Here is an 11,488-nt window from a genome sequence, read left to right on the forward strand (position 1 = left end):
CCATTTCCCACTTCCAAGGAGATGCTAGTGACCCAAGCTTAGCTGATAAAAAAGTTTCTGATTTTAAAAGGAATGTATATGTACCCTAAGTTGGTCAAATGTGATCCAATTTTCTTAGTGCTATATGGATAGAAAACTCTTGTAAATTTGAAGGTAATTTGAAAGGGGTTTCTGGGGTTCACCATAAGAAATCTTAAAACCTTAACCAAGCTACTAGAAAGCAGAACTGGGAAGAGGAGAGAGAGAAGGGAAGGAAGGAAGGAAGAAATGAAAGAACGAACAAGGGAATGAAAAAAGGATGATGACATACTATGGGCACCTAGACAGACCCATTCACAAAGGAAGCTCTATCCCTTGGACTCTTCAGTTACAAGAGGCATTAAGTTCCCTGTTCTGTTAAGCCTGTTTGCTTTTCTTTAATTTGCATTTTAAAGAATCTCAATTTCCCGGAAAAGACTGGAAAACTGAGATGAAACTGAAATGCGTTTGTTTGAGACAGGGAAATATTCCAAAATGAAACAGATAATAGCTGACATGAAGTGCTTTTTCCAGCAGTATTCTCATCCTGAAAGCCATCACACTTTGGAATTTAGATTCAAACAAAGCTGTGCAAATCCCCAGTCCATTACTTACAGACTAGTCCAGCTCAGGACCTAGCAGCACATAGTAGGTATTTAATTAAGCATATTGAATAAACAAATGAATAAGTGGGGGAATAAACTTGGCAAGGTTACCTAATTCTCCTATGGAACATAGGTCAAAGGGCTGTAATGTTGCATTGTAATGTAAAAGTTAAGTTCTATACAATTCCTGCACACAATATACACTTCTCTTAGTGATGAAATTGAATGAAAATTAATCTATATCAAACAAAGTCAAACAAAGAAAGAGTGAGAAAGAAAGAGAAGGAGGGAGAGAGAGAAAAATATTTAAAAAAGAGAGGAAGGGAGGAAAAAGAATGCGACAGAGAAAGAGAGACAGAGAGCAAGGGAAGGAGAGAGGAAGACAGAAAGAGTCAAGTCCATTGCAACTGAACTAAATTTCTGGAAAGAGGTTTGCATATAACCGTTAGATTGTGTTTCAGAATCCTCTAGAAGTGGCTTCTACCCACTTTACTCTCATTACTGCCTGTCTCTATAGGTGGGATTCAGAACAGAAACCATTTCATGATATACGGATAGGATTCGTATCCTTTGCCATAAGGGAAGTTGATATGATATTTTGTCTAGAGAATTCATCTGTATGCACCACCACCATTCTCAAAGGGTGAATTATAAGTCAGTGGTTGCTGTGTTACATAGCAAATTATACAGTCTACCAACTGACAAGATCAGAAGGAAAGTGCCAACATAGAAATGGAAACTGTACGTGTCAAATAAGGTGTTAGCCTAATTAACATACACAGCTTTGTAATATGCTTAAAGAAAATATTGCAACTGGGAGTTACTCTGTGTGAAAATTTCTGCAACAACCTGGTTTTATCATTTTCTGCTGGAAACACACATTTATGAATTATTTTTAACTGAACCGTTGTAATTTTGCAAAGTATTGGTGTCTTGATCGTACTTTTAAAATAACTAGTCTAGGAATTGGAAACATGATTTAAAACATGAGGATTTTAATGGAGTGAAGTTAATTGAGATGACTTCAACAAGCAGGCTGGGATAGGTAAGAATTGGCCAAATTGCACTTCTTATAATTCACATAGAGAAGGGATGAGGAATTTCCTTCCTGAAGTGGTGGGCCAAGTCTTTATTCATTCCTTTGCCTTCTGGAAGTTTATATACGTATGTATGCATACACTCGTGTGTGTGTGTGTGTGTGTGTGTGTGTTTGTCTGTGTGTGTGTGTCTGTGCCTTTTGGGGAGTAGCAGGAGGCTTTGGGGCTTTGCAGGACCCCAGATTCAGCATTCATCTATACATATGGTTCTCCCAGCAAAGCCAATATGTGTCACTAAAACTCATCACAGTAGCCTTACATCTCTGCAAGTAGCCAATCTATGTTTTAGAGGAAGTGTCTCCAAGTTTGGTTCCAGGACAGCTCTCGTCACTATCATTTGGAGTGTCTATTTAAATTGTCATTGCTGACTCATGTCATTTCTGGAACGGCCCTAGAGAAACCTGCATTGGGAAATTTGCAATTTGAAACCCACTACATAAACGACACAATTACACTGCAGTGGCTAAAAGATGGTATTAAAATCCAATTGCCCATCTTCAGATACCTTTTCCACCAGCCATTTATAAGCTGAGCAAATTACTTATCTTCCTTGTACCTCAATTTCTTCATTTTAAAAATAGGCACAGATACATGTTATATAATAATACATAAATTACATATATATCAAAATTAAATAAACTGATAGTGTAAGTAGCTTAGAGAAGTGCTAAGCTCTAAATAAATGTAAGTCAATATTATTTTAGAGGTTACCAGGTATGGGAATTCTCTTAACCTCATACAGTTTTCCCAAATTCTCCCACTACTTCATAGCATTTTCTTTATTTTGACTTTTAAGCTCCATGAATATAAGAATTATGCTAATTTGCTCAACTCTTTGCATAGTGCCTGAGATACTGTACTCTGATTAATTTAAAATTTTGATTTAATTTAATAGTGCCCTCTATTTCCTTGTTAGAACCAACAGCAAGGGGATAATGGTTAATAGCTTACTATTTCATAGGAAATTAACCTTAGTATTTTAGGATTGAGAAAAGTGTGTGGACTCTTCAAACCCGGAAAGTTTCTGGATTTATCAAAATTTTCCTTATCAAATACAGGCTTGCATTCCTTTATTTTGTTGCTTTTTTTCCCTTTGTCTTCTTTTTCATAGAAGTCCCTTCATAATCTTACTTCTGATTGCCTCTCAGCTTCATTTATTATTTATTTTTTATTTTATTTTTTTAGGGCTACACCCTGCAGCATATGGAGGTTCCCAGGCTAGGGATTGAATTGGAGCTACAGCTGCTTGCCAACACCACAGCCATAGCAGCATGGGATCTGAGATGCATCTGCGACCTACACCCCAGCTCACCTCAATGCTGGATCCTTAACCCCCTGGGCAAGGCCAGGGGTGGAGTGCGCATCCTCATGGATACTAGTTGGATTCATTTCCACTCAGCCACAACAGGAATTCCCTTCATTTATTCTTATTTCCCTTTTTCTCATGCTAAGCTCTGGGTCTGGGCATATGCTTTACATGTTTCACCAACAGCTACAAACATTTTTAGCTGGGAGTTCCTACACCTGCTGCACTTTCTGCCTGAAAAGTCTTTCTCAAAATCCTCACCGTCTTTATTCAAAGAGTTTGTTGATGGATCTGTCTTGTGGTCAGGAACTTTGTCTCTTTATCCCTGTATCACCTGGCCTGACGCTGGATATCACACACACTGCCACTGAAGAATGGAAGGAACCGAGGATAGGATAGCCTAGGATTCTTCCACTTGCTTGTGTTCTCCTCTCAAGTATCTGCATGGACAACAATCTAAGTTATCATTCTCTCAGAAGAAATTTGGCCTTGGACCTGTTAGGGGCCAGCCTAGCCAACTAAAAAGAGTGTAATCAGGCTGAGGAACATTCCTAAGCTGGCCTCGGAAGTCACTCGACCACAAATCTGTTGTGTTCTCTTTAGTCACTAGCTAATATTAAGGGTCAGCTCATATTTAAAGGAAGAGGACTAACAAGAGCATGTATTGCTCTGGGAGACTCAATTCATCAGGTATGAGGACCAAGATTTTTTCAAGGCAAGCCATCTTACCCCCTCTTATCTATTTCTATCGTCTCATAAAATTATGAAGGAGTATTTTATCATGAACACAGCCAAAACTTTTAGATCTGCTACACCTGGTAAAGCCTAAATCCATCATTTACCAAGCACCTGACATTACCTATAAAAGAGGAAGTGTATTAAAATTACCATATGTATATTGTAGGGTTATTTTGAGAGTTAAAGATAATATGGGCATAACTTCGGCTGTAAATAAATAATAAACTATTGTTAATTTTATTTTGATAATTTAATAAGTACTTAACATGAGAAAGAGACGAAATAGAAGATTTATGTTTTTTCCCTCTAAGAAATCTCTAAATTATCCCCATTTTGAATGTCATCAAACAATATAAGATTATATATTTTCAGCTCAGTTTCAATATACTTTATATACAGGTTGCCTTTAAATCTGAAATGAAATCAATAATGATTAAATGCTCTATTGATTTTAATCTGCCAACAATAGTGTGTTGTCTGAAGCCTGAAAATATACATTTAGCAAGATGAATTGTTGATAACACAATGCTTGAAAATACTTGGGCTTTATGTTATTAAATTCAGTGTCTCTTTCTAACTAATCATAGTACCCTGCATATCAAGAACATGGAAACCTATAATTTCTCACGACTTTCTTATGAGAAAGTATTGCTATATATTACAATATGAAATGTCAATTTCAACAATGTCTGAGAGTTTCATAAGGATAAGAACAATCTTTATTTTTCATATTTTAAATATTTTAAGAATATAGTTGATTTACAACACTGTGTTAGTGTCATGTGTAAAGCAAAGTGAATCAGGTATACATATATACATATCCACTCTTTTTCAGATTTTCTTCCTGTCTAGGTCATTACAGCAAATTGAGCAGTGTTCCCCTGTACTATCCAGTGGAGGCTAAACAATATGTTACTAAACAACAAATGGATCACTGAAGAAATCAAAGAGGACATAAAAAAAACACCTAGATACAAATGACAATGCAACATGATGTTCTAAAACCTATGGGATGCAACAAATCAGTTCTAAGAAGGAAGCTTATAGCAACACAATCTTACTTCAGGAAATAAGAAAAATCTCAAATAAACAATATAATATTATACCTAAAGCCACTAGAGAAAGAAAAACAAACAAAACCCAAACTTATTAGAAGGAAATAAATCATAAATGTCAGGACAGAAATAACTGAGATAGAGATGAAGAAAATGATAGATCAATAAAACTAAAATCTGGTTCTTTGAAAAAGTTAACAAAATTGATATAACCCTTATCTAGACTCATCAAGAGAGAAATGGAGACTCAAATCAATACAATTAGATATGGAAAAGGAGAAGTTACAAACAATACCACAGAAATACAGAAGATCATGAAACTCTATAAGCAATGATATATCATTAAAATGGAAAACATAGAAGGAATGGGCAAATTCTTAGAAAGGTACAACCTTCCAAGACTGAATCAGGAAGAAATAGAAAATATGAACAGACCAGTAACAGGTACTGAAATTGAACCCATGATCAAAAAAGCTTTCAACAAAGAAAAATCTGGGACCAGATGGGTTCACAGGGGAACTCTATCAGACATTTAGAGAAGCATTAACACCTATCATTCTGAAACTCAAAAAATGTAACCCATCCCAAGCTCATTCCATGAGGCCAGCTTATCCTGATACCAAAACCAGACAAAGATACCACAAAAAAAGAAAAGAAAAAAGAAAATTGAACAGAGATGCAAAAATTTTTAACAAAATACTAGTAAACAGAATCCAACAATACAGTTAAAGCATCATTCACCATGATTAAGTAGGATTTGTCCCAAGGATTCAATGATTCTTCAATATCCCCTAATCAATCAGTGTAATACACCAAATTCACAAACTGAAGAATAAAACCATATGATCATGTCAACAGACACAGAAAAGCTCTTGAAAAATCCAAAACCTATTTTTTATAAAAACTGTCCAGAAAGTGAGGAACTATCCAGAATAGAAGGAACCTGCCTCAATAAAGGCCATATATGACAAACTCACAGCTAACATTTCCCCTAGGATCAAGAACGAGACAAGGATATTCACTGTCACCATTTTTATTCAACATAGTTTTTGAATATTCAACATAGAATATTGAAGTCCTAGCAATATCAATCAAAGAAAAAGAAGAAATAAGAGCAACCCAAATTGGAAAAGAATACATAAAATTGTCACTATTTGCAGGTGACATGATACTATACACAGAAAATCCTAAAAATGTTGCTGGAAAACTATTGGAGCTCATTCATGAATTTGATAAAGTCATAAGGTACAAAATTAATACACATAAATCTCTTGAATTCTTATACAGTTCTTATAATCTTCTTAACAACAGAAGATCAGGAAGAGAAATTAAGGAAGCAATCCCATTTTCCACTGCATCAGAAAGAATAAAATATCTAGGAATAAACCTATCTAAAGAGGCAAAAGATCTGAACTCAGAAAACTATAAGATACTGATGAAATAAATCACAAGTGACACAAACAAATGGAAAGATATACCATTTTCTTGGATGGGAAGAATCAATATTGTCAAAATGACAATACTACTCAAGTGCAATCCCTATCAAATTACCAATGGCATTTTTCACAGAACTAGAACAAAAATTTTGAAATTTTAGGAAAACACGAAAACCCCAAATAGCCAAAGCAATCTTGAGAAAGAAAAACAGAGCTGGAGGAATCAATCTCCCTGACTTCAGACTATACTACAGAGCTACACTCATCAAAACAGTATGGCATTGGCACAAAAACAGAAATGTGTATCAAGAATTATTTTTTCCTATTTATCTCTCATTGCTTGATGGATAGAAGATTTTCAAAATATGCATTCTAAATGAAAGAATGAATGATTCATTAATTAATTACCTCAATCTTACTACTATTAGGATAGGTAAATAATTTTACCTATATAGCTTTAATTTTCATGTATTAAGGAATCTCCTGAGAAACTGACTATATTCTCAGACAGAATAAAAAAACTTTTGGAAAAATAGGTCATTACTATTGGAAATTTCTTCTTTTATTCCAGTTTTGTTTTATCTGGAGTATCTTGATCTGGTCTTCTCTCCCATTACTCTGTTGCCTTTTACTATGTGCACAATGTGTGCCAGGGATGGTGCAAAAAACCTTACCTATTACTTAATTTAATTTTATAATAGCCTCATTTAACAGATTTTTCAGAACTGAGTCATTGACTTGTCTAATGATATGAAAGACTAAAATTCAAATTGATTCTATGTTTTCTGGTTCCAAAGCCCATGTCTTAAACATGTTATTCCTCTGTCTTCAGGTATTATTAAAAGATGTTTTTCTCCACTTCTGAACTGAATCGGTATCTACTACCTTACCAAGTCCTATTAAGGGAGGCAGTATTGCTGAAGTGGTTGACCTATGTCAGAGATATTTGCTTAACAGATTCAATAAGTGGGCTGGCTTCCTGTGTCTTAAAGGCAGTAGGGCAGTGAGATTTCTTCCACTCTTCACTTTTGTGGTCAGAGATCAGTGAGAGGGCTAGATTTATTTTTGTAAGAAGGGATGGACCACATCTTTCCCCTGCTTTCTCTTGAGGCAGAGTCAGGGCTTAGTAGTCTCTCAAGGGCAATGCTTGATTTTCTTACTCCTTTCTCTCTGGTACTGATGAGTCTGTTCTTATCATATTACCATAGTAAGATTGTACCCTGAGGTCAGAGGGTGGATAGAGAATAAGATTTAAGAACAAGAAGAAAGTAACCTCACTTATGTATTCCAGTCTCAACACCCGAAAAAGTGAAAAACATCCCTGTTAACAATCAGAGTGCAGTGTTCTCAATAGAACATGTGAAACAAGGACAACTTTGGCCACTCTGCTCATGTTTGGATAAGATGTCAACAAGCTTCCTAGAGACCACAGAAATGGTTAACCATCCTCATCTCCTGATATACATTACTTTTCTTTGAGCCCTTGCTGCTTCTTTACTATGGAAATTCTAACTACACTTTATTCTCCCTACCTCCTAGATTAAATTTATTATAACACCTACTCATTAAATGGCCTTCACTTTTTGATAACACTGGAATCCATACTCAGTTCTGCTTCCCTAAACCCTGCTGAGAATTCTCTAACACAAACCCAAATCCTGTAAGTTACTCCAAATTCTCTGTTCCTACCCAGGTTCCCCTGTGGTAAACCATTCTTTTCTGCAGTGCGCTAAATAACCTAACCATTCTTTGTTTTTCCCTGCTTTTTAGGGATGTACCCCCTGGCATATGGAAGTTTCCAGTAGGGGTCGAATCAGAGCTACAGCTGCCACCCTATACCACAGCCACAGCAACACCAGATCCCAACCATGTCTGCCACCTATACCACAGTTCACAGCAACACTGGGTCCTTAACCCACTGAACAAGGCCAAGGATTGAACCCGCATCCTCATGGATGCTAGTCAGGTTCGTTACTGCTGAGCCACGACAGGAACTCTGCAGTATGGCATTGGCAGGTTTGTTTCCACTGCACCACAACAGGAACTCCCCTAATCATTCTTTTGACTGGAGAGACATTCCTGATGGCCTTTAGAGGTGGGCTTTCACTACATTTTCCTCAAGCCACACAACATTCTCCAAATGTTATAGCAGCTCTGTATCTGGGGATTCTGGGTCCTTGCCTAGCTATCAATCAAATTGTATATGGTTTTCTATGAGATTTCTATACTGCATGGTAAATCTCCCTCAGTCAAGAAGTTGATCAGAAAGAAATGTGAATAATATTCGGGAACAGTATACCATTATGAATCATATGGATTGGTAGTTTCTTTTCATCTGCCTTGCTCTTTTTTGTCTGTCATTGGTGGGCAGGGCAGAGTAACATCTTTAGTGGTGGGAAGTTTTAAAAATATTAGTTTCATTCTGTTTATTTTTTCCTGTACTTGGTTCTTCCCATAAGCATTTACTTAGTCTGTGTATTAGTTAACTAGTAGCCATGCTACGGGATGAAGTTGAGAGAGACCTTTGCTAGTACTTCAGTTGTAAAGACACACCCTCCAAACTGAAGGAAAAAAATGACAGGACAGAGAAAAAGGCTCCACTTACCTTGAGACTAAACTACTATTTCTTTTTAACTGAAAAACACTGGAGGTTATGTGTGTGTGTTGGGGGGTGTATGTGTGTGCATGTGCAGGGGAAGGAGAGATTTTTTGATGCTTGTTTATCCACCAATGAAACAATTAAATAGTAAATAGAAAGGAAATGGAATGACTATAAAATTCTAGAACTAAAACCTATGATCTTGCAGCCAACTGCTGGAAGACAATTCCAGTCTTTCTCAGAGGACTTTTAGTACATCAGCAAAGGCAAACACTAGTCATGTTTTTATAGTAACATATGATTAGCACTTTGATGGGAAAATACCAAAGGCTTGGGAGCTTAGAGCAAGGAAACTTAATTTAGGGTCCCTGAGAGACATTGAAGCTGATATCTGAAGAATGGGTAGATTCACTAGGGAATCATGTGTGGGAAAGAGGCTCAGGGCACACACAGTCTTGGTGAAAACCAGGAAGCAAGGAAGAGCCTGGAGTGGTGGAATAGAAAGAAGCTTCATTGCATAAGGAATGAGGGGAGTGTTTTGAAATGAGGTGAACCATGATAAAGGGTGTGGATTCAGTGGCCATCTTTGTTGGTCCAGTCTAAATACAAGTAACTTTTCAGGAGAGGATGAGACTTCTTGTTCATCCTCATTTATACCCCATCAGGAAAAGTATTTTATCTGAGGTCTCTCTCTCTCTCTCTTTCCGTGCTAGTCAGCTTTCAGATATTTTATTTTCTTACCTACAGTGTTATTCCTCTCTCTTCATTCCTGAGAGGACCTCTGGCTCCTCAAAAGCCAGTTGTGTCTCCTGAATAATAGGTTTTGGTTCTCACCTAATAAGTCTCTATGGTCTCAACTTGCTGGGCTATAATCATGCTCAGATGCTCAGGGTATGTGAGCAAAGCAATGTTCCATTTCTGACCTGGGAGAAAGTTACTTAACTGCTCCATGCCTGTAAAAAAAAAAAAAAAAAAAAGTAGAAACAGTTCTTTCCTATTCGATTGTTATAACGTTTAGCTGAATGATTTTATGTAAAGCAATTGCAAATAGCTTGTACATAGGAAGGACTCAGTAACATCAGTAACTGTCATATCTCGTTACCTGTGGAATATACCCATTGTTTGTGTCTGTTCAACATCTATTCCCACTTCTTCTAATAAAGGCACTGAAATTTACTTTGGAGAATTACTTCTCTCCACTTTAAGTCCATGGCTTGGCTCTACACCCTGGTTCTAATGTGACCACATGTCCGGGACCAGGCCAATCCCAATTACAGTGATTCACTCCTGAATGCATAGTGACCCACTCTAAGTCAATGAACCTCAGTCCCATGGCTTTTTGCTAGAACTGCAGAGATAGAGAATCTCTCTTTACATTGGGATTACTAGATGGAGTGGAAAATAAACTAGGAGTGCTCACTAAGATGGAATTTCCTTCCTGGGTATGAAGCCAGCACAGAGTATTGCAGACCTGAAGAATGGAGACACACAGATTCCTCACAATCATTTTTGAGCACTGGATTCAGCTATATCTTGAGCAAACACCTTATTTACATTTTTGGTTAAATTAATTTTTTTAAAAAGTGTTTCTGTTTTGTTGTCAGTTTGAACACGTTGCCTTGTGTCCACAAGAGCCCTAACCCACTGACTTTACCCAGCATTTTCTGATTTGCAGGCTGCTCAAGAGGGTGGAGTGTGCTGAATTTACAAACCGACCCAGGGGAACACTGACGAACATAGCTATTACTAATGAGTATATTTCACATTCCCTCACAGATTTTAAATTTCTTTCTGTCCTCAAGTCAACTTGGATCTGTGGACTCAATGACTCAGAACATTTACAACTTCCAGAGGCTTCTGGTCCTGGTTTTCCTCCCATCCTGAGTGCTTTTGTTTTCCTCAGTTATGACAGACTGAGTTGTTTATTATCCGCTCATCCCCCTGCCTTTAAGAAAACAAATGTATACCATTAGTGCATTTGTACACATTTTTATCTTTCTTTGTCATGCTTTCTTGCTGCCATACTCCCATTCCAGTCTTTCTCAGATCAACTAGAACATCAATGAGATGGGTTTTGGCCACCATACTGGTGCAAATGGACTCAAGGGGCAAAGGGAAGTATGAATAAATATTAAAATACTTCAGTGAGAAGAAACAACTGATGTTAAGTGAAATGAGGGTTGAGGTAGAGGGGGTCAGCACCTCACAGAAAATTAAATAAGAAATCTAACCCATAGTTTTCCACCATAGTGAAAATGTAAGAAAACACAGCCATCATTTGCATCCAAGGGGCAGGAGTACTGATTGTGGGCAGATGTGTTCAGAAGTTATAAGCACAAAAATCAGAATCAGTCAGATTAACTATTGTATTTTTGTCATCTCCGTTCACAGACATTCTTTGTTTATAGAACTTCTAAAAATACATACAAAGCTCTTTTTTTCCTTCCTTAAGAGCTCTGGGTTTGATTCCTAGCTGTTCTACCCACTAATTTCATAACCTTGGAAAATGTTCTAAAAATCCCTGACATCTGTATCTATTACATAGAAATGATTATCATTATTGTCCCAATGCAGAGGACTATTGTCAGAATTAAACAAGGCAGTGAATATACTATTTTCCAAGTATTGAAGTAC

This window comes from Sus scrofa, chromosome 8 (assembly GCF_000003025.6).
Source record: "Sus scrofa isolate TJ Tabasco breed Duroc chromosome 8, Sscrofa11.1, whole genome shotgun sequence".
Classification (NCBI taxonomy): domain Eukaryota; kingdom Metazoa; phylum Chordata; class Mammalia; order Artiodactyla; family Suidae; genus Sus; species Sus scrofa.